This window comes from Sorex araneus, chromosome 1, assembly GCF_027595985.1.
Source record: "Sorex araneus isolate mSorAra2 chromosome 1, mSorAra2.pri, whole genome shotgun sequence".
Classification (NCBI taxonomy): Eukaryota; Metazoa; Chordata; class Mammalia; order Eulipotyphla; family Soricidae; genus Sorex; species Sorex araneus.
Genome location: NC_073302.1, coordinates 321,480,755 through 321,505,310, shown reverse-complemented (window position 1 = coordinate 321,505,310; position 24,556 = coordinate 321,480,755).

Here is a 24,556-nt window from a genome sequence, read left to right as displayed (position 1 = left end):
AATCAAAAGAGCTGTGCTTGGAGTATCATGTTTCACTCAAGTGAGAGCAGGAATCTGGAGTTTCCCCCTCCATCTAGGATCGAGAATCAGGGAGGCTGTCTCATTTGCCAAGGCGTCTAAAATCAGATGGGCCAGACACGTAATTTGATTTAGAGATGACTGCTGGACTAGAGCTGTTACCAATTGGATTCCACAGGACTTCAAAAGACCTCGTGGCTGCCTACCTATGAGATGGTCAGAGTTCTTCAACAAAATCCTGAATGAATGGTTTGAGGCTCTTCGTGTTCCTAGAGCGAGCAGATACCATTGGGCTACACTAACACACAACGGGGACGAATGGAGACGTTATTGGCGCCTGCTTGAGCAAATCGAAGATCAACAGGATGACAAATGATACAATATAAGCCTTTGCGTTAATATTTTTTTTATTTTAGTTCATATCTGTTAATGAATGTGTTGACTTTTATGAGTGCATGGTAAACTTTTAAAGGGAAAAATCACTTTAGAGTGAGAGGGATTAGTAATATTTTTGTATTCACTGCAGCGGATTTTGAGAATTTCATCTTTGGTATTGCTCAGTATTATGAGTCTTTTAAAATTCAGCCATTGTAGCGGATGGATATCTGCACCTCCTTCTGAATTTTAATTTGCATTTTCTGAATAGCTAATGATGTCCTGTATGTTTTTATATAATTGTTTTCTACTCATATATAGTCGTTGGTGAAATTATTCAGATCTTTTGTCCAATTTTTAATTAGGTTGATTGTTATTTTATATTGAGTTGTAAAAATATTTTATATGTTCTGAGTCTAAGTTCTTTCTGGGATAAATATTTTGAATGTACTTTCTCCCAGTCTGCAGCTTGTCTTTTTGGATTTTGTTCCTTTTCAGTTCAAGTGACATGCAATTTATCAATTTTTGATGGCTGTGCCTTTTGTCTTATATAAGAAATTTTTGTTAAAAGGTAAATAAACTCCCAATGGACCCAGAGACTCTATTAAAGTTGAATCAATATTCCAATAGTCTCTTTCATAGAACCTGAGAAACTGGTAATAAAATACAGATGCATATGCAACAAACATCAAGTGACCAAAATGCAAAGTACATGAAATTAATTTTGAAAAAAGGAAGAAAGCTAAAAGTAAGATGATATATGAATCAAAATTTACTAACTAGAGAATTTAGTCCTATAGTAAGTTCCTCCCCTCCTTGGAAGTTTTTCATTCTTTCCCTTCTACTTTCCAAGACACCTTTTTATTTCAAAAAGAAATTTTACTACTAGAGTAATTAGGACAATTTTGTATTTCTGTAAAAGTAAAAGAACTCTAAAAATAGAATAGACTCCAGAAGGAGTTGGACATACCCATATATACAAACTGAGAGCACATACACATTCAATTTTTACTGAAGTGCCAAGGCAAAATTAAAAGTTACATTCTCAACAAATAGTGTTGAACAATTACGTATGTAGAGTTCAATTTTTTAACAAAAGAAAAAGTAAACCCAACTTTAGCTAACAACACATACAAATGTGAACTTAAAATGAATTGTTGACTCAAATGAAAATTAGAATTATAAAATTTCTGGAAGAAAACAGGATCAGGGGGACCTTCGTGTTCATATATGTTAGTCTAAAGCAGAATTTTACAGATCATAGTTACTGGACAAAATATGGTCCACTGCATTTTTTAAAAAATCACATTTTATTGGAACACAGTGATGCTAATTAATTTATATATTACTTATGGCTTTCATGTTGCCCGTTTGAATTGAGTAGTTGTAATAGAGATCATTTGATGGGCTGGAGCAATAGCACAGCAGGCAAGGTGTTTGCCTTGCACGAGGCCGACCCGGGTTCAATTCCAGTATTCCATATGATCCCCCAAGGACCACCAGGAGTAATTCCTAAGTGCATGGCCCAAGAGTAACCCCTGTGCATTGCCAGGTATGACCCAAAAAGAAAAAAAATAATAGAGATCATTTGAATCAAAAAGTTAAAAATATTTAGAAAGTTTGCACTTTCTAAATATTTTTTTGCTATCCCTGCACCAAAATATTTAAAATGGAAACCTAATGTCAACATCATTCAATAAAAACAAACAAGCAAACTTCAGTATCTTACTTGGTACTCTAACACTCTGCCACTCAGTTCTCTGAGTCCATCTCGCTTCATCCAATACCCCCAGCCCTGGCGTATTAGGGACTACCTTCTGCCTTAGCACATAGCCCTGGATGATTTTCCCCCCACTGAAATACTTGTTCTACAATTATCCATTTGTCCCTTACCTGCTTCAAGTCTCTGTTCAAGTGTCACTTTTTGTTTGTTTGTTTTGGTGGAGAAAATGGGTTACACCATACTTTGTCTCAGGTTTACTCCTGCTCTGGGCTGAACTGTCACCTGTGGAGGTACTCAGGGACAGGATGTGGAGGGGTCTGGGATAGAATCCACAGCAGCTGTGTGACAAGCAAGGGCCTTCACCTCTATACTGTCTCTCTGATCCTAAATGTCACTGTCTAGTGAAGCCTAGACATTTTATTCCTTTTTACCTTGATTGATTACTCAGGCTTTTGTAACCCTTTCCCTTGAAGTCTATTTCAAACCAATGGCTTGGTCCCCCACATCTTCACCACATCCTAACTACGTACCATCTTCAAATATTCCTCTCAATTTTCTGTTTGAAAGAGCACGCCCTAATTTTCAACCTCCTGGAAAGTAAACTCACAAGTGAAGAACTGCGATGTGATAAAGCGTTCAAGACAAGTATTTGCCTGGGATTGATTTTCTATGTTTTAGCATATATAATCTTTATGGAGACACTTCTCTAGTACATATTATCTGCTTGAAAACACTCTCCCTATATATAATTATGTGATTTACTAATAGCTCCCATGAACTGCATGCTTGCGAAGGGGTCAGCTATAAAGATCTATATTATCTTATTATTCCATCCTCACAATAACCCAGAGTCATTATTGTCACAATGTTACAGAAGAGAAAATTAGGGCCTGGGATGCTTGGTAATTTGCTCAGGGTCACATAATTCATTAAATTGCGGACAAAAGATTCAGACTGATCTGTCATGTCCTTGACAGTGACAACATCAATTTAGAGCATCATATTTCAGGCACAAGGAAGTCTAGACCATAGTCTATGGGTCCTCTCGGTATCAGAGGACAGACAACTGGATTTCAGACAGCATCTGAGAGGAGAAACATAATTCTCTCTAAATGGAATAATTTGTTTCTAGTGCTCAGGGGACCATGTGGAGCCAGGGATCAGACCAAGGTCGGCCACATGCAGGGCAAATTCCATATCCTTGTCCTATGTCTCCAGGCCTCTAAGTGGAATCTTATTTGATGGTCTCCTGTTTCTTTACATCGATATGAAGAAAATAAAAATATTAAATGAAATTGATGTATCCTGAATTATTCATATATATAGTATGTTAATTAATTGGTATATTTGTTTTATATATCAAAAAATCCCTTTTCTAAAAACCCTTGTGGGAATTTGTAGTTAGATTTCCAAAATGTTTTAGGATTATAAGATAATACATATATAATATATCAGCTCTAAGGGAGACTTGGGATGGTAATTTATCAGAATTCCTGAGTCAGAGAGATAGCTTGTCAGGCTGAGCACATATTCTGCATGTAGAAGATGATAGTAAGTTATGTTGGGTTCTGCCCAACATCAAACCTGGCACTGCACTGTTGGGTGTGAACCAAAGACAAAAAAAAAATCTAGGAAAATGTGTATTTACCAATACTTAATGGAGCCAATTTTTAAAAAAGTTGCAGAAAGTCAGAAAACGTTGCTTAACTTTTCCAAATGAGGTCAGAGAAGGTCCCTCCTACTGAGCTGTTTTTCTCCATGAAAAATACTAAAGCCTCAGTTTCCTATCTTAGGAGTAAATTCCTGCCTTAGTTTCCCAATCTGTACAAGTGGGTATTAACCAATTAACATAGTTAAAATGTTTGATTAAGTATATTTATCAAACTTTAGTTTATAAAACTTTTATAATGGTAAATCACTATAAAACTTCAATATATAAACACAGTTTATATATTGCCTATGCACAGTAAATACTCATTAAACATGATTAATTATATGATTTATTCTGCTTTTTTTTTTTGGGGGGGGGAGGAAGGGTACAGCAAAAGTGCTCAGGTCTTATTCCTAACTCTGCACGCAGGGGTCACTCCTGGTGGTGCTCAGGAGACCATATGGTGTGCCAGGAACTAAACTCAGGTTGGTCATGAGCAAGTCATGCGCTCTGCCTGCTGTACTATCATTCTGGCCTGCAATTTGATTCTATGATAAGGCTCAGGGCTTCCTCCTGGCTCTGTGATCAGGGATCAGGCCTGGTGGTGCTCAGGAAACCATATATGACGTTGGGGATTGAATCTGAGCATGCTGCAATGACCTACTCCACTATTTCACTCTGACCCCTCTGTTCTGGGGCCTGTTCATCGTTCATTGGTCAGGGATCACTCCCGGTGGTGCTTGGATGACCATGCAGTGCTTGGAGATAAAACTCAGGCGTCTTGCATACGACCCTTGTCTCCAGACTGTGGCGCTCTTTCTCCAGGCCTGACCTCATTTTCTAAAGTTACACTATTTAGTTCTCTCTAAAAATTACAAAGTAATTTAATCATTGTAATATATGTGTGGCTTATCTTTATAAATCACATGATTAAGAACACCTAAAAGAGTGATATCTTTATATAATTTATATATTATCACAAACACCTAAAAGTGATTTTCATATCAGTTTTTATTTTAAAACAAATTCCTTGCTCCCTTCTGATACACAAATAAACTACTCAATACACAGCTGAACTAAGGCTGTTTCTCATGATCTAATCCCTGTCTGCATTAACATAATCTATTATTCATTCTTAGGCCAAATTACCATCCTATTTGATGTTCCAACTAGGTTAGTGACTCCTAGCCAAGACCAAAATAAACTGATAAAAGTGGTTTCAGCGTTTAATGATTCATATCATCCTGGATGCAAAAGAAACCTTGCTATCCTTTGATGTTGAAGTGAACAAACCAAAATCAATGGGAACCGTGTCAAACTCTTCTTAAAGTGATCGGTGCAGTCTGCGAGCCTGATATTAGGCTTCCAATATCAGTGACCAATTTATTTACCTGTTTCCTATATAGCCTCTTTGTCCACTCTCCCCTGAGAGTGTTCAGATTTTATTTAATTAGTTTATTAAGTTATTGTTTTAAGGGCCACATCAACCTGTGTTCAGAGATCACTCCTGGCAGTGCTCCGGGGACCAGATGAGGTTCAGGGGCCAGCTGCCTATGAAAAGGCAAGTGCTGTAGCCACTATATCATCTCTCCAGCCTTGGTACTCAGATTTTAGTAGAAATGCCTGCCCTGCCTCAGAAACTGTGCTTTTTTTTTTTTTCCCTCTGCCCTTGTGCCTTGGGTGCTCCTTCCTCCATCCCCATCCCCTGTCTCCATACCTACCTGCCTCTATGGCAGTCACTTTCCATAGAGGCAGGTGGGGGAGGGGAAGGGGGCAGAAACTGGGGACGTTGGTGGTGGGAAATGTACACTGGAGAAGGAACGGGTGTTGGAACATCTTATAACTGAAACCCAATCATGAACACCTTTTTAATTGTGTATCTCACTGTGACTCAATTTTTAAAAATGTTCAAAATTAGTGGGTAACGGAAGAGTAATAAGTGTTAGTTGAATATGAAGTCTGTATTTTCTGACTCACAATATAATAGTTTTTCTGGTTGGTTTTGTTTGGGGGCCACAGCCAACTATGCTAGGGGCTACTCCTGGATCAGTACTCAGTTCACTTTTAGTGTGGTGGGAACCTTGTGGTTCCACACATGGGGCTCATGCATGCAAAGCATGTTCTCCAGCCAGCTGATTTAGCTCCCTAGCCCCTTTATCAACCTTGAAAATTTCACGGGGATCTAGTTCAAAACTAAAGTTTCATGATTTTGTTCCTCACATAGTAGTAGTTCTTTCTTTCTTTCTTTCTTTCTTTCTTTCTTTCTTTCTTTCTTTCTTTCTTTCTTTCTTTCTTTCTTTCTTTCTTTCTTTCTTTCTTTCTTTCTTTCTTTCTTTCTTTCTTTCTTTCTTTCTTTCTCTCTCTCTCTCTCCCTCCCTCCCCCCCTCCCTCCCTCCCTCCCTCCCTCCCTCCCTCCCACCCTCCCTCCCTCTTTCTTTCTTTCTTTCTTTCTTTCTTTCTCTAATTATTAAATAGATTGGGAAAATATGCTGAAAGATTAATTACCATTTTAGTAGGACTGGATTATTTAGGCTATTCTTTTAATTCTTGAATAGCTCAGATTATATTTTGCAAATAAACTTTTTGCAATGAGACCTCAAAACTTTTTGTTTTCTATTTATAATTTTCTATATTCTTAGTTAATATATTTTACAGAAAGTTGAAACCGTGACTGTCTGATTAGCTTACAAAATAAGAATTAGCATTCTGCTTCAAGAAATGTTTTAGCAGGGAACTATTTGTATCTACAAAGTGCCCTATCTCTCATGAGTGTGCTGAAACAGTGGCAGGGAGTGTGGGGAGGTTTGACCCAAACAGGATCTAAACATAGGTACCAAGTATTTACACACAAATTACTGGGAATGACGAAAGAAAAACATTGATTTTTTTTTTAATTGAAAAATGTAGCAGACACCACCTAGAGCAAATGTTCAAAGATAACCTCCCTTTGGAATAAACCAAAGTCATGTTCTGTTTGATTTTAATGCAAAGTGAAGGCTACCCCATCACAGTGGATATATTTTTGCCTAAAATGCATAACCTGAATTTAATCAGATGGAAACAACACACAAACCCAATTTGAGAAACAGTCTCCAAAATGACTGGCCTTGTATGCTTCAAAAATGTCAAGGTCAGGAAACCCGGGGGAAGATAAGAAACTTTCTATGTTAAGGGGGACTAGAGAGTCATGAAAATTGTCGTATCATATATACAATCCTGGATTAGATCCTCTACCCAGGGTACAGGGGAAGGCGGGAATTATCAAGGACATTACAAGATACACAGACAATACAGGGAACTAGGGATCATAGGTTAGATAATAGTTTTTCAAACAAATTTGATAAATGTGCACTCTTCATAATTATTCTTTCTTTTTTTTGGTTGGTAGAGTGGATAGGGGTTGTGCTTGAGTCATACTTGGTAGTGCTTAGGACCTATTCCTGGTGCTATGCTCAGGAGTGATCCCTGGTACAGTAGAAACGAGGGCCCATGGTGGGAAAATTACCATATATTGCAGCGAGAGGGTGGTTAGAATAGAGAAGGGAACACTATGACAGTGATAGTTGGAAATGATCTCTCTGGTCAAGAATTGAGTGCTGAAAAGAAGTAAAGGGTTATACATGATAACCTTTAAGTGCCTGTATTGCAAATCATAATGCCTAAAAGAAGGGAGAGAGGAACACTGGAGGTGGGGAGTGGTAGTGATGGTGGGGGGGGGGTCTAGGTGTAGAAGGAGGGAACTGGGGACATTGGTGTGGGAAATGTACACTGGTTAAGGGATGGGTATTGGGCATTGTATGACCAGAAGGGCAGTCATGAACAATTTTGTAACTGTGTATTCATGATGACTTAATTTTTTTAAAGGAATAACCACTGGTGGTGCTTGGAGAACCATATTTGGTGCCTGGGATTCAGAACAGGATCTTGGCATCCACAGTTTCTTGTAAGGAAAGTGCCTTACCTCCTTACTATCTCTCTGGGTTTGTTCATAAATATTCTTGTTCTCAAAAATATTTCTTGAAATATTTAGGGAGAAAAGGATATGATGTCTAAATTATTTTCAAATGACAACAGAAAATAATTGGATAAAAGAGCAAAAATGAAATATACAGAAATGTATTCTATTTTTGCCACTTTGCTGTGAGTTTATACCATATTTTTTTAAAATTTATTTTATTGAATCACCATGTGGAAAGTTACAAAGTTCTCAGGCTTATGTCTCAGTTATACGATGCTCAAACACCCATCCCTTCACCAGTGCACATATTCCACCACCAAAAACCCCAGTATACCTCCCACCCCCATCCCCCCACCCTTGCCTGCGTAACTGATAAATTTCACTTCATCTTCTCTTTACCTTGGTTACATTCCATATTTCAACACAAAACTCACTATTGTTGTTGGAGTTTCTTCCCCAAAAAACCAGCCCTACTGACAAGGAAGCATTTGATAATTAGTTTTCCACTGCTGAGAATGGAGAGATATGAAGTTGCGTGGCCGCAGTAGCGATTGCTCGGTTTAGGATTTCGTATTTTAGTAATTAAGTTCAGGAAGATTTATGTTAGAAATTGCATAATTTCCTTCATTGTATGGGGCAATGGCTTAGTTCACAGTCTAGAGACATGGCCGCAAGCAGTTTCTGGACCAAAAGTAGTCTAGCTGGTCTCTGGATTGTGGTCAATCAGCAGCAAAGTGGCCACACCAAAGTGTGTGACCACCCAGATTGAGTCTTGGCGGAGCACGAGCCGGTATCGGCCCTGGTCCGAGATGGCCCAAGCGTCTAGCTGTTCCAAGTACAAAATTCTCTCTCTCTCTTTTTTGTTTTTTCTCCTTCCCAAGTCACCAAGTACATACCTGCTTATAATCCTCATAATAATGCGGATGCCACATTGCTTCTCCCCGGAAAGGGAAAAAAAAAAAACTGAGAAAGAGATATTTCCCCTTCTCAGCCGGCGTGGGGCAATGGCTTAGTTTACAGTCTAGAGACATGGCTGCAAGCAGCCGAGTTTATACCATATTAAGCAGAACATTACCCACAGAATGTCGCCATATGAAATAACAAGCTGCATGTACCTTTATATTAGATATTCATGTATATTGGTTGTTTAGTGGTCATTTACTTTGTGGTTACTCTGAAAACTTAAAGCTAGTTCAGATGCTGAACAACTAAAAAATCATAAAATAAGAATCACTTGTATCACTTGTCATCCTGTTGATCTTTGATTTGCTCGAGTGGGTGCTAGTAACATCTCTATTCATCCCTGTCGCATGCTAGTGTAGCCCAATGGTATCTTCTCACTCCAGGAACAGGAAGAGCCTAAAACTGTTCATTCAGGGTTTTGACGAAAAAATCTGACCATCTCGTAGGTGGGTGGCCATGCGGTCTTTTGACATCTGGTGGAATCCAGTCAGTAACAGCTCTAGTCCAGCGGTCATCTCTGAATTGCATTACGTGTCTGGCCCATCTGATTTTTGACACCTTGGCAAACGAGACAGTGTCCCTGATTCTTCATCGTCAACGGAGGTCAGAACTCAGAATTCTTTCTCTCACTTGAGTGAAATGTGATACTCCAAGCATAGCTCTTTCGATTCCTCTTCGGGATACCCGAATAGCGTTCTCATCTTGTTTGTGTAGAGCCCAGGTCTCTGAGGCATATGTTAGTGCTGGAAGAATGGTGGAGTCGAAAAGATGTGTCCAGAGCCGGAGTTTCTTTGTCCTCTTAACCACTTCTTAGACGCTTTTGAAGGCATTCCACGCTGCTCTCTTCCTCTTGCACAGTTCTGGCAGCAAGTCGTTCCTCATGATGAGTTCTCGACCCAGATACACATAGCTGCTGCATTCGGAGATGTTAGTTTCATTGAGAGCAAATGGAACGCCAGGGACTAGTTCATTTTTTATGAGCATTGTTTTGGTGAGATTCAGCTGCAGATCAACGCTTCCACACTCTCAGTCAAAGTCGGCCAGCATATGTGCCAGTTGGCTAATGTTTGATGTTATTAGAATGATGTCATCAGTGAAGCAGAGGTGGTGTAGTTGCTGACAATCTATCTTCACTCCCATTCCTTCCCATTCCAGTTGTCACATGACGTTCTCGAAGGTGGCACTGAAGAGTTTCGGTGAAATGGTATCACGCTGCCGAACCCCTCTCTTTACATCAATGATCACTTCCTTGTAGGATGGTGAGATCCTGGTAGTGAATCCGTAATACAGCTTGCAGAGGATCTTGATGTACTGAGTTTGAACACACTGTTTGACTAGGGCTTCGATGTCCACTTCAGTCTCAACAGAATCAAAGGCCTTCTTTAAATCAATGAAAGTTAGAAAGAGCGGCATCTTCAACTCTCTCAAAATTTCAATGAGCTTGGTCACTGTGTGGATATGGTCGATTGTGCTAAATCCTTTTTGGAACCCGGCTTGCTCAAATGGTTGTCCTTCATCTAGTGTTCTGCGTATTCTATTCAGGAGGACTCCAGTGAACAACTTGTAGAGGATGGACAACAGGCAGTTTGGGCGACAGTTGCCGATGTCTTGGATGTTTCCCTTCTTGTACAACAGAACGGTCCTGCTGGTTTTCCACTGGGAGATAACTTTGCATTTGGACAGGTAGTGTGTGAAGAGCCAAGCCAGTGTATTAACAATCCAGTTTATCCACTGGCGGCAGATTCTTCAAATGTTCCGGTCTGACCTTGTCTGGACCGGGTGCTGGATGTCTTTACCAGTGAAATGGCATGTCGGATTTCAGAAGGGAGGATATTGGGAATGATTTATCCATACTTTGGCATTTGGTATGTGGGTAGGTGGATGTGGCTGTCAAAGAGTTCCGAGTAGAAGTCATGAATAATCCTCTCTATTGCCCTTCTGGAAGGTGTGATAGATTCATCAGGATGGTGGAGGGCAATCATCTTGGTCTTGTAGTTGGTGAAGGACAGGCGAGCATTGCGAATACTTTTCCTGGCTTCTGTTGCATCGGCCAGCACTGCTGCTCTTCTTTCTTTGAGGTCTTCAATTATCGCTTCTCTGCATAGCTTTGCGAACTCGGACGTTAGCTTGTGGTTGCCTGAGGCTCATGCCAACCACGTTAGCAAATGAGCTTGAGAGTTTCCAAAGACAGGCATCTGTTTGTGGCTTTCCCACTCTTGGCATTCTTTGTGCAGTCAAGGAGGTGCTGAACCAGTTGATCGTATTCCTTGTTAATGTTGTCAATGACGGCATCTTCCCACGTTGCCTCAATAGTGCCAAAGAGCTCCTAGTTGGTGGTCATTCTGGGAGTTCTCTTCTTAAACTTAAACTTTGTAGACTTTTCTCCCTGCTCTGTGAAGTAGAATTTTGCACGAAGAAATGGTGGTCCGATCTGGTTTGGAATTTTGGGACAACAGTGACATTGGTCAGGCAAAACTTTCGCTTGAATATGGTGTGGTCAGTTTTGTTGTGGAACTGTACACTGGGAGACTCCCATGTCCAGCGTTTTGATTTGGCCTTCTGGAACTGTGAGTTACCATGGATGGTCTTGGTCAAATGATGAACTCAGACAGTCTCTTACTCTGATTGTTTCATTCTAGGCCATGGGTCCCAATGTGGAGTTTTTCAGGAGACCTTCTTGGTCCTATCTTTGAATTAAAAACACCAACAATGATCTTGTAGAAGCTGTGGTCTTCTTTATAGAACTTCTCCAGCTCCATGTAGAACTTCTCAATTTCTTCTTCATCATAGTTGGATGTTGGTGTATAGTCAACAAAGACAGAAACTGGCGACAATGAGCCACATCTATTCAAGCATAATCGACCGATTCGGGTTGTTAGGCATTTGAATGAATCAATGCTCATGGGCAAGTTCATGTCGACAAGGAGACCAATGTCACCGACGCCTTTGTTGTCACATGTTCTGAGGAACAATTCTTCTACAGTGTCGAAAGTGGCCTGATGTGATTGATGCCTTCTCGTTTCGGTCAGACCAATGATGTCGTACTTGATCTTCTGCGCTTGCACCATCAGGTCCTCGATGGTCTGCTTTCCGGACACTCGGGCTGAACCTCACTCATGAGTGAAGCTGCATAGAACCAGGTAGAGCAGAACTTTGCGACCTTGGACTCCAGGCTCAACGAGACCCAGAAACAAGATCCTCTGTCTGCCTCCTCCAATCTCCAGTGCTCCAGGGATCAAACCCAGATGCCCACCCTACTGGAGCCAGATAAGTACCTCACCAGCAGACCTCCACTACCTCCACTACCCAGCCACTGTCACGCTCCAAGCTGCTTTCCGGACAAACCATAAGGCACTTAATACTCATTTTCCATAATTTAGTACCATATTTGATGAGGTTCAAATATGGTTTGAGGGGCTGGAGCAATAGCACAGCAGGTAGGGAGTTTGCCTTGCACGCAGCTGACCCGGGTTTGATTCCCAGAATCCCATATGGTCCGCTGAGCACCACCAGGGGTAATTCCTGAGTGCAGAACCAGGAATAACCCCTGTGTATCACCAGGTGTGACCCAAAAAGCAAAAAAAAAAAAATATGGTTTGAACCATGGAAACACCTGTAAGGGCGATTGGAGGCCGCCCTAAAACCCTCCATCCCTCTCAGAGAGCCCGACAAGCTACCAAGAATACCTCGCCTGCACGGCAGAGCCTAGCAAGCTACCTGTGGTGTATTTGATATGCCAAAAACAGTAATAACAATGGGCCTCATCCGCCTGACACCAAAAGAGCCCCCATAACGGCAGTGTTAAGAAGGATGAGCAAGGAGAGGCTGATAAAATCTCAGGGATGAACTATACTGCCAAAACAAAGAAATACTAAAATTACTGTATTTTCAATACACGTACACTGGCATCGGAAGATAAGAATGTTTTGTATTTTATAATTTTTTAAATGACCTTAATGAAGGCCTGAATTGCTCTGGTCAGATTGCATTGGCTGAAGGCATTCCTTTGGCTGAATTAAGTTTGGAGTTCAACTGTAACTAGAACATTCCTCTGGACCCTTCTTTCTCATGTTTTCCTCCTCATTGACTAGGATTTTTCTGGGCTTCTGTGTCGTTAGAACCTGGCTCCATTAGGAGACAAATGAAAGCTGCCAATGATCACAAAGCTTTGACTCAGAAATTCTAGAATGCCTCTTTCATGAGATTTTATTGTTAGAAATGACTGAGAGGACAGCCAGATTTAAGAAAATAGAATCTTTTCTTGCTGAAGTGTGATTTGTGCTTACAGGGGTGAAGAGAATTCCTGGCGGCCATATTGGAAGACTGTGTATTGCAGCCAAAATAAGCTCATTTATCTACCTGTGAATAGAGTTATCTATGTGTATAATTTAGGAACATTAGAATATGAAATCAATTCCCAAACAATCTTAGTTCAATGGAACATATACACATATGTATATGTATAAACATACACAATTGTTAGGTATATGAATTCAGAACTTATGATTATGGATTTGATACATTTGATAATTATGGATTTGCTGCAATTCACTAGAAATTATTTTAAATTATAAAATCATTAGATAGGAAGTTGGAGAGAGTTGAGGCACCTGTATTGCATGCTGGAGTCCAGACTCAATCCCTGTTACCCTGTGGTCCTCCCAAGCACCAAGACCATGAGTATTTCCTGTAGCATTGTGAGGTGAGGTTCCCCAAATCAAACAAATAAATAAATGTCAGACAGGGTGCTTGAGCCTCTCCAAGTATTTAAACTAGTTTGAATGTTTAGGCCATTAAAAGACATTTTAAAATGGAATTTTGACTAATGAAAATTATGGAGGGTATGGGTGCTTTTTTATGTATTTATTTTTCTTGGGGGGCCACAGCTGGCAATACTCAGGTAACTCTTGGCTCTACACCCAGAAATCACTCCTGGAAGTGCTAGGGACTATATGGTGTGCTGGAAATCTAACCCATGTCTGCCATATGCAAGGCAAGCATCTTACCCATTGTACAATCTCTCTGGCTCCTTGGTGCTCTTGATGGGCGGAGGGGGTGTGGGGCTATGGTCCAGCTCATTGTCATAGGGTCTCTGCCTCAGATATTATCTCATTACTTGTCCCCCACATACTTGTGTTAGTGGCTTCATTCATTTTATATTCATTGATTTAATTTTCCTTCAAAACCAACCTATTAGAATTACCCATATGTGTGGCCATCATTAGTCTCATCATCACTGTTACAACTGATGAATGATGTGAATGATGTCCTGCTAAATCTTAATCATCCTGTCACAAGGCCTATTGAAAACTGTAATTTTGTATAATGTGCTACTCTTTACTCCATATTATTGTATGCAAATTGATTAGGAGTGCATCTCAAAGAACTCTGAGTTCATTCAATGAGAATATTGAAAAGTTTTGTTTGTATGTTTGCTTTTGTGCCAGGAATCAAACCTAGGGTTTTATAAGTGCAAAAAAAGTGCTCTAACTCCCTCAGCTCTATCTCTGTGTAATTTTGAGTTATTTGCATTTGCTATCAACAGCAAATAATGCAAATACTCTTAAATGCCCAAGATGTCATTACCATTTCTTCTTCTTCTTCTTATTTTTTTTTTTACTATATTCTTTATACACATTTATAGTGCCAGGGATTGATCCCAGGGTGTCACATATGTGAGACATGTCCTGTAGGTCCTCTACACTGAGCTATATCCCCAACCCTGTTTTAATTTTTCTTTATTGTGGAAAACTGAAGACAATCAAGAGAGAAGATGGGAGGGAGGGTAGATTTTTCTCTGTCACCCAGCATCAACAATTATCAATGGACAGTGTATTAAATTTTGAGATGTATAGTGGGTAAGACTCATAACTTCACTCCCCAGTGCTCCATGTTAGTACCAGGCCAGGAGTAAGTCCTGAGGACAGCCAGATATGGCCCCAAAACCTAAATAAATACAAACAAACTTACTTGATTTGAAAAGCGGCTTATTTGTACATTGGGTGCAACTACTCTTCAAAGCAATTCCTGCTCTGTAGGTATTCCTTCCCTGTCCAGTGCAAATTGGGTAGAATTTATTTCCTGAAACTTAAGATTTTATGCCTTGAGGGATAGAGTCTCAGTCCTGGGCCAGAGATAGCTCAGCAGGCTGCAGCGCATGATTTGCATGCAGGGGGCCCAGATTCAGTTCTCAGCACTACATGAACCCCAGCCCTGAGCCACTAGCACTGCCAGAGGTGACACAAGCCAAAAAATAGTCTGTTTAGAACTTGTTTATTTTGTTGTTGTTGATTTCCTGTGATTTATAATACTGTTAGGGTAGTTTCTCATGCACATAATTCCAACCCCACACCTTTTACCAGTCTACCCACCTTCCCCCAACACCCCTCCTCTCTCTCACCTGTGTATGTGTGTGTGTGTGTGTGTGTATGTATGTTGTCCCCCATCCCCTCCCACCCCCCACCCCGTCTCCACCGCTCATAGAACTATAAGGATCAGTTCTACGGTTGTGTCTCCTTTGGCCCTTTGTTGCCACTTAGCTGTGTACCTTAAGGTCCCACATATGAGAGATCATTCTGTATTCTGTCCTTTGTATAAACAGTCTGTTCTGAATCCAGAATCTTTCTAAAGAGAGTTTGTTTCTCCTTTGAAGAAACTTCTCAGTTTCCATGCACATTTGTTAAGTGGGGTCAGTAAATTTGGGTACAAGGGAATACAACATAATCGAAAGATTAAGAATTACAGAAGAAGAGAGCCAGCAAGAGAGTACAGCAGGTCTTGCCTTGCATGCAGCTCACCTAGGTTCAATCCCCAGCACCCCATATTTCACCAGGAGCAGTCCCTGAGCACTGCTGGTGTGGCAAAAAAAGATAGAAGAGCATAGGTAACTAATTTTCTTTCTTGGGGGCATAGGGAGGAGTCTCTAAAGCAGTGCTCAGGAGGCTCAAATACCCCCTCCCAGCAACGTCCTGCCTACCTGGCTGGTCAGTGCAAGGGCCACTGGTGCTTTGGTACTTGGGGCCCATATCTGGCCGTGCTCCTTGGCTGCCAGGTGTGTACCAGGCCATGCTCTGGGGACCACATGGTGCTGGTCAGCCACTTGTAAGGATATGCCAAAATCCTGTACTGTCTCTTTGGTTCTGATTTTCTTTAAGATTGTTATGAAGTAATAATAATAATAATAATAATAATAATAATAATAATAATAATAATAATACCCTTTTTTGATGGTACATTCCAAATGGTACTCAGGGGGCCCTGGGTACCTCTCCCAAAGATTCTTGGCTGACTGGCCCTGCGGTTCAGTTCTAGGTCTGAGATACTGTCCAGGCTCTGAGGTGTTGAGCCACACCCAGCAATGCTCTGGAGGCATGTGTGCCCTAACCCGTGATTCATCTTTCCAGCCCCCGAAAATAATTAAAGTTCTACATCTTTGTTTCATTTATTTTGTTGATTTCGTAAATGTCATTTTAGGCACTGTGATTTCCCATACTGTTAATGATAGGGTGTCATGCATAATGCAGCCCACGTCCTTGCCAGGCTGTTTCCCACACTCTCATCCAAATCCCCCTTCCTGGGCTCTCTGCTGTGGGAAGCTTCCGGCCAAAGTTCTCAGTTTCTGCCTTTGGGTATTTGTTTTCTACCTCTGCTCTGTTTCTTATCCTGCAGATGAGAGAGATCATTCTGTGTCTGTCCCTCTCTAATGTCACTTGGCATGATGCTCTCCAGATCCACCCGCGCAGCAGCTAGTTGCACAGTTCTTCTATTCCTTTAGCTGAGTAGTGGTCCATCGTGCAATATTTGGCCATCTGTTCTTGGACACAGATTGTTTCCAGGTTTTCTCTATAGCGAACATTGGTCTACAATTTTTTTTTTTTCTGAATAGATTTTTGGGCTCTAGGGGTAGATGTCAAGTGGAATTGCTTGGCCATAAGGGAACTCAATTCCTAGTTTTTTGTGGTGTCTATTTTTTTTTTTTAAGAAGTCAACCAGTCGACATTCCCACCAGTAGTGAGTAAATGTGCCTTTTCCCCACATGCAGTACTGGTTGCTTTTGTTTTTTGTGGTGCGTGCTAGTGTCACTGGTGTGAGATGATATCTCATTGTTTTGATTTGCAGTTCCCAGAAAATTGATGGGGAGTTTTTTTTTTTTCATATACCTTTTGACCACCTATATGCCTTATGTTATTTGGGGGGCATGGTTTACGGGTCATAGCTGGTGGTACTTGGGTTACTCCTGGCACTGCAGTCAGGAATGACTCCTGGTAGACTCAGGGAATGACATGGCATGCCAGGGATCAAACCTAGGTTGGCCGCTTGGAAGGCCAGTGCCCTCCCTGTACTATATACTCTCTTCAGCCTCCCTATGTCTTCTTTGAGGAAGTTTCTGTTGGTCTCCTGCTTTTTTTTTTTTTCAAGCAATTCCTGGGTTTGGAGCTATAGAAAGATTTATTTTTATTTTTTATTTTTAAATTTTATTTTCATAAATATATACATATCTCTCGGAGAGCCCGGCAAGCTACCGAGAGTATCCCACCCACAAGGGCAGAGCCTGGCAACCTACCCGTGGTGTATTCAATATGCCAAAATCAGTAACGATAGGTCTCATTCCCCTGACCCTGAAAGAGCCTCCAATTGTTGAGAAAGACGAGTAAGGAGAGGCTGCTAAAATCTCAGGACTGAGAGGAGTAGAGACGTTACCGGTGCCCACACTAGTAAATTGACCGCTCTAGTAAATTGACGAACAATGGGATGACAGTGATACAGTGATACCCCTTTCTACTTTTTTTTTGTCTTTTTGGGACACACCCACCAATGCTCAAGAGTTACTCCTGGCTCTGCAAATGAGTTATTCAGGAATTACTCCTAGCTAGGGGAGGCATATGGAATGATGGGGATCAAACTCATGATCGGGATCAAACCTGAGTCAGCTGTGTGTATGGCAAACACCCTACCCACTGTACTATCATGCCATCACCCTTTTACTCTTACTATGTTGAATTTTTTGAAGACAAATTCTGGACAATATAACTTGATCTATAAAAGAAACTATTGATAATATTGATAACTATTGATCAGAGCTTTCACAGCATCATAAAAATAATAAATATTCTGTTTTGTACCTGGAACAATTTGTGGTGATTCCTTAATGTAATTTACTATACAAACAACAGTTAAATTTCTTTGAAAAATCTGAGAAATCTCTTTGGAGTTGATTTGTTTCAATTCTTTGCCTCTTCCCTCACCTACTGATGATCTTTCATTATTCTTCAGTACGTCCTTCTGGACCCAAGGATTTGGGTTGTTTTCTGTTTTGATTTGTATTATGGAGAGGAAGATTGGATGACATTTAATTAGACTGAAATTAAGTAGGAACATTAAGTAGGAACCGACTCTGTTGTGAAGATAAAATATAACTCAAAGTTGACTCCCCAGCCCTATGGGTTGGTTACCTGTGCTTTGGAATTTGAAACTGTGACAATTATTATTTTTTTTTAATTTTAGGGAATCTCGCAAGCAGTGCTTGGTTTTCCAGGGTGAGGTCCACTCTCTCTCCTGATGATACTCAGCCAAGCACATCTGACAGGTCAATAGACACCCTAGAGAGGCAGTCTTGATCATACCCTGCAGTGCTGTGCCCACAGCACTACACTTGGCATTGCTCTGGGGGCCAGGCTTTGGCAGGCATCAAACCCAGTTTCTCCTTCATTCATGCAAGGAATGTTTCCTCATTGAGTTTTCTTCATTGCCCCTCAATAAACTATGTTACATTAGCTCGTTTATCTCGCACATACATTGTGTATATCTTTCTCCCCCATTAATATGTGATATGATTCACTAGTTATTCGGAAACTATTGCTTCACTGACTTGTACAGATCTTGTAAGGGTTGACACATTTCATTAAGCATTTATAAAACACTAAAAAAAACAGAAAAAAGAAATAAAACACTGATAAGTAACACCATTAATTTTACCTAAAAACCATGAAATGTAACAGAATTGTCACATTTATGGTATAAATACAAATTTTGCTTATAAAAATGTAAACAAAACCAGCAAATGAACCAAGAGACTTAGTAAGTTAGTAGAAAGATAAACAAACACCCAGCTGTTTCTGGAAGCCAAGTGAATGTAAAAGAGAGAAGAGGCAGCTATGGGAAATTCTCCTGAGATGGCTCTGGAGATACTGATTCAATAGAAGTGGAGTAGAGATTTATGCAAACTCCCATTTTTCGAGGAATTTGCTCTAAGAGCTAAGAAAAAATGGGGAGATAGTTGAATGGAAATGTGGAACAAGGAATTTCACTCTTACTATTCACCTTTCTCTGGTTCAATTTACTGTTTTCAAGTCTGTTCCCCACAGCGTTCACTTCGGTGAATTTTCCTCATTCCAAGAAACAGCTGTAGAACCTAGTTCTCTGCCACAGTAATAGAAAGCTTTTCTGTTTTGATTGACCTGTTTTGTTCATAAGATTCACCAGATTAGTTTTATTTATTTATTTATATATTTAATTGCTTCACTGTGAGGTACAGTAACAAAGCTTTCATGTTTAAGTTTCGATCATGCAGTCATCCAACACCCATCCCTTCACGAGTGCACATTATCCACCACCAAAATTCCCAGTATTCCCTCCCTCCCTCCCTCCATTCCACATCTCCCTCTGTCTGTGTGGCAGATAATTTGCACAATACTCTCTTTCTCTAATTACCTTTGATACTTCGAGACGAGATCCACCACCACTCATACTGAAAAGGCAATGCTAGACAATGTGTTTTGTATTGTTTGTTTTGGATGCAACATAATGTTGCGTGGCCAGGAGAATGGCCGTGCACTCTAGGAATTCAAAAATTTTAATAATTAGGGTCTGAAGAGATCACTGCAGCAAGTTGCTCCGGTCCGAGGTTCATATGTGTGTCTCTGGATCCTGGCTGTGTGGGAGCTTAAGAAGATGGTGGCTGGGTATTGCGTTATCTCAGAGTCTCATCAGGGCGGGGGAAGGAGGAGTGCCCAATCTTCCCCTGTCCCATGAGACCTGGCGTTTGGTGCCATTGCCACTTGTACCTGGAGCTTATCGCTGACTTCTAGAAAATGACAGTTGGCCAGAGTTCCTAGTGGGTAGGCGGAGGGACAGCACCTACCCCCATCTAGAGCAGTCCAGCAGAAATGGCCTATTGCAAAGTCCAGGGCCATCTCTATCTCTGTAGCAAGTTGCTCAGATTTGAGATTCGTTTGTGTGTCCTAGTTTTATTTTTACAACTTTTCTTTGTTAGGTATTCTTTTATTGTGACTCAGAAAAATTGTAAATCATGGAGCATGCCATTTATTTTATTTTGTATTCTGGTACTGTTGTTTTCTAAGCCACTTCTAAGTCATTAATTTGTGTTCTAACTATATACTTTTAGATTAATTCTTCTCTTATTTACCTTTTGGGGGTTAGGTGGGGTCATACCTGCTGGTATTCAGGGCTTACTTTGAACTCTTTGTTCAGAGCACCATGTGCTGACCAGGGATCAAACTAGGGTTGGCAGCATGCAAGGCTATGCCTTACACACTATATTCTCTCTGGCCCTTGTATTTACCTTTTATTTGTTTATTTTGTTTGATTGGTTTTAGTTTTGTTTGGGGCACAGACACCAGTAGTGCTCAAGGCTTTTTTCCTAGCTTTGTGCTCAGGAATCTCCTGGCAGACTTGGGGAACCATATAGGCTGCTAGGGATCATACTTTGGCCAGTCATGTGCAAAGCAAGTGACCTGCTTGCCAAAAAGGGGTGGGATGCAGACAACATTATGATTTATAGATATCTTAATGTTGATATCTTTTTTACATCAATAAAGAATTTGCAGTAAAAAGATTCTGATGAATGAATGCATGAGTTACTACTTAAAAAATACCTTTCACCCTTTTTCTATACTAGACCTAATATCCGTCTTTCAGTCTGCGTGTAATTAGTTCCTGCATACCTACTACTCCTACTCCCTTTACTGGGTCCAGGGTGATAGAAGTCAACAAAAAGATTTATCCTCAGAGCTAACCCAGGTTAACCCAGGTTCAATCCCCAGTGACACATGTGGCCCCACAAACTCTGTCAGGAGTAATCCTTGAGCACAGAGCCAAGAGGAAGCCCTGAGAACCATCAAGTGTAGCACAAAACTTAAAAAGCCAAAGCCAAACAAAAAGACTTAGCCTCTTTCCATTCATGCTATTTATACTGTGACTCATTTGCTTTGAGCAAAAATAATAATTTACTCATCTTATTTTATGTCTCACCATTTCTGTACAAAACCTGGATGTGAAATTTATGGAAAAAATCTCTGTGTGAGGCCAGAGCAGAAGTACAGCTGGTAGGGTTTTTGCCTTGCACACAGCAGACTGGGATTCTATCTCAGCATCCCATATATTTCTCTGAGCAACACCAGGAGTGATTCCTGAGTGCAGAGCCATGAGTAACTCCTGAGCATCACTGGGTGTGACCCCAAAAGCCAAAAATTAAACAACAACAACAAAAAAAACTCTGTGAGTAAGAAAATTTTAGTTGAGGCTCTCAAGCTGTACCCTAGGAGCCTGGACGATTCCTAGTAATATTTGGTCAGGGTCTGGAGATGTGGTGCTAGAGGTTCATATTGGTGGCACTCAGGGTCCTCCAAGGTTACACTTGGCACAGATCACAAGCCTGTGCTGCCAGGAATTGAACCCAGGTCAGGTACCTGCAAGGCATACAGTCTCTCTCCTATTCTGTCTCCCTAGCCCCTCAAAGTTTATGTTTTGTACACACACACACACACACACACACACACACACACACACACGGATCTGGCAGTGCTTGGTGGACTGCATGTGGTACCAGGGATTGAAACTGGGTCAGCCACATGCAAGGCAAGTGCCCTACCCAGTGTACAATCTGGCCCTAAGATATTTTATGTATTTTTTGGTACTAGGAAATGAACCTAGTGCTTTACAGATATGAGGCATATACTCTACTTTTGAGTTACATGGCTAGCCAACTTTTTATTTTTAATTTTTTGGTTTGGGGGCTACATATGGCAGTTCTAAAGTGACCATCTGTGATGCCTGGGGTTGAGTTGGGGTGGGCCATCTTAACCCCTGAACTCTCTCTCCTACCCCATCCTCCTCTTTTGATTGCTTCTTATTTATCCTTTTTGATTATTCCTTAATCAATAAGTGCCTGTTGCCCATATAAAATTTTCTGTCACAATTTCCTCTTAGTCTTTAGAAGTAAAGGCTATCACATTTACAGGTTTTTAAGACAGGTGTTTAAATTTGACTATTTAAGCCATATGAAAGGATAACATTTTATAGACACATTTCTTCCGAGTTTTCCTTAATGACTGAGTGATTTGCAAAAATGCATGCTTCACACTTTCCTCCTTTAAGATTTAGAGGAGACATTACCAGCTCCCCGTATTTCTCTTGGAAGGACACAGAGGGGACACCATTATCTACTCCCCTATCTTTAAATGTGAGGAGCTTGTGCCCAATTAAAGCTAGTGCTTCTTCTTCATTGTTCTGTGTGAATAATTAACCTTTCCAAGTGCTGACATCAGGAAGGCTTGAAGTCCCCTGCCCCCTCATTTGTTTGCAAGGGAAAAATAAAATAAAAAACCAAATTGATGCTTCTTTAAAGTTTTCTTGGTAATCACTTTGAAAGACAGTCAATCATACATGAGACAAGAGCCAAACTCTAGACTGTTGACTCTGAAATTATTTTGTTTATTCTTTACTGATCATGATTTTATTATTAACGCGGGCTTCTTACTGTAATGTTCTCTAATGCAATCACTTAGAACAATATGGTCACCAATCTACTTTCATTAGTCACATGGGAACATTATAAATCAATTTATATGATCTTTGCCGTTGAAACTGCTGGATGCCAGCTGTGTTAATTTCTGTTAATTATCATCCTTTTAGTCTCATTCTTTGTGTAAGTCAGATATGCACTTTAAGCCTATTTTTTTCCCAGTCCTTTAAATTGTTTAAATTGTTCTGCTCTTCTTCCTACAGGTCTCCTGCAAGGCTTTTGCCCCTCTAAGTTGATTTATAATGTAACCTTGAAACAAGGAGAAGCATTAGTCGACTGCTGTTTTAATAAATGGCTTGTCAGCTACTTTACAAGTATGGCTATTCCTCTGACTAGAGAAATTTCTTGATAGCAGGTCTTTGAATTCCTAATTATGTTAAAGATTTGGCTGGACATTCTTGATTATATCTATTTTCTATGCAAGTAAATATATGACGACTAGAAAGAAAGCAGTCTTACTCTGCTTTGATTTCAACATTACAGGTTTTGATTTTTTAGCATCTAGACTTACTAGTCTGTTGGAGGGGTTGAAAATGTAATGAAATCATTTTAGGTTTAACCTGTGATAATACTATTTCTCTTCTCTGTCAATGTTTACTTGTTTTGCAACACAGAGTTAAATTATCTTAAGAAATCAATAAAATTTTGGAATGTGAATTCTGCAAAGCTCATAGATTCCACAGTCAGATTTGATTAGGCTCACTTTGCACAGTGATTTTTCTTTTCCAAATGTACACAACTGCCATTTTAAAATAAGCTGGATTTATCATGCAGCCTCCCCTTTCATTTGTTTTCCCAGTTCTACTTTTCCTCGATGGTGTCGCAAACTATGGCTCCAAACTGGAAAACCTGTAGCCCATTCTGAATATTTTTTTTCTTGCCCTGTATCATCAGAGCACGGGCTCATATTTTTCCCACTTATCTTTATTTTTCTCCCTGTAGGTTTTGTTTTATATTGCTCTTCAGTCTTTTGTGCTTTGGTTTTATTCATTGGATATTTTTGGTTTCTGTCTCTTGCCAATACTGGGTATGTAGCCACTTCCAGGGGAAACAGAGAGGAAGGAGCAATAATCACCTCACTTTTTCCCAGCCCAGGAAGCTGGCCTATGGCTCAGGACAGATTCCTCTGTGCTGTGGCTCCGGGATACTTAGAAGCCATGAGGGCCACACCCAGGATACTGAGGGTTGAACATGTGGTTGAGGGGGTGAAATTGAGGGCTCCCACATGCACTTTTAGCCTTTAAAAAATTTTTTTCAGTCCTTTAAATTGTTTAAATTGTTCTGCTCTTCCTCCGTTAGGTCTTCTGCAAGGCTTTTGCCCCTCTACGTTGATTTATATAATGTAACCTTGAAACGAGGAGAAGTATTAGTCGACTGCTGTTTTAATAAATGGCTTGTCAGCTACTTTACAAGTGTGGCTATTTCTCTGACTAAAGAAATTTCTTGATAGCAGGTCTTTGAATTCCTAATTATTTTAAAGATTTGGCTGGATATTCTTGATTGTATCTATCATCTATGTAAGTAAATATCTGCCAACTAAAAGGAAAGATCCTTGTCCTGCTTTGATCAGGCATACCCACCTCTTGAGCTGGCCTTTCCTCAGTCTCCCTATCTGTGTTCTGCAGCACAAGGCACTTAGCTTGCTGGTCAGCTGCAATCCATAAGCAAATTTCATATGCCTGGATCAGTCGGGTCAATCAAGACTTGGATCAATGCTCAGGGGTCTTAGAAGGGGCCAAAATAAAGTGCTTTCCCTTCCTTTCCTTTCCCACTTACCACTGTACCACCAGTCATCAAAGCTACTATCCTGTATACCTGTCTCAATTAGGAGGTGAATTAAAATGATGGCAGCAAGCAAGAAAAAGTATGAGAGAGAGGGGAAAACAGCTTCAGTGCAGGGCGCCTGGTCCCTGAGGTGGGTGCCCCCACATTGGCCCAGAGCGAAGAGCACTGTTGGGACCAGCTGAAGTACAAGGGTGGGGTGTTGCCGGGAACCAATGCCTGGGAACGGCCAGAAACTTATGCCTGGTCACCAATATGTCAGTA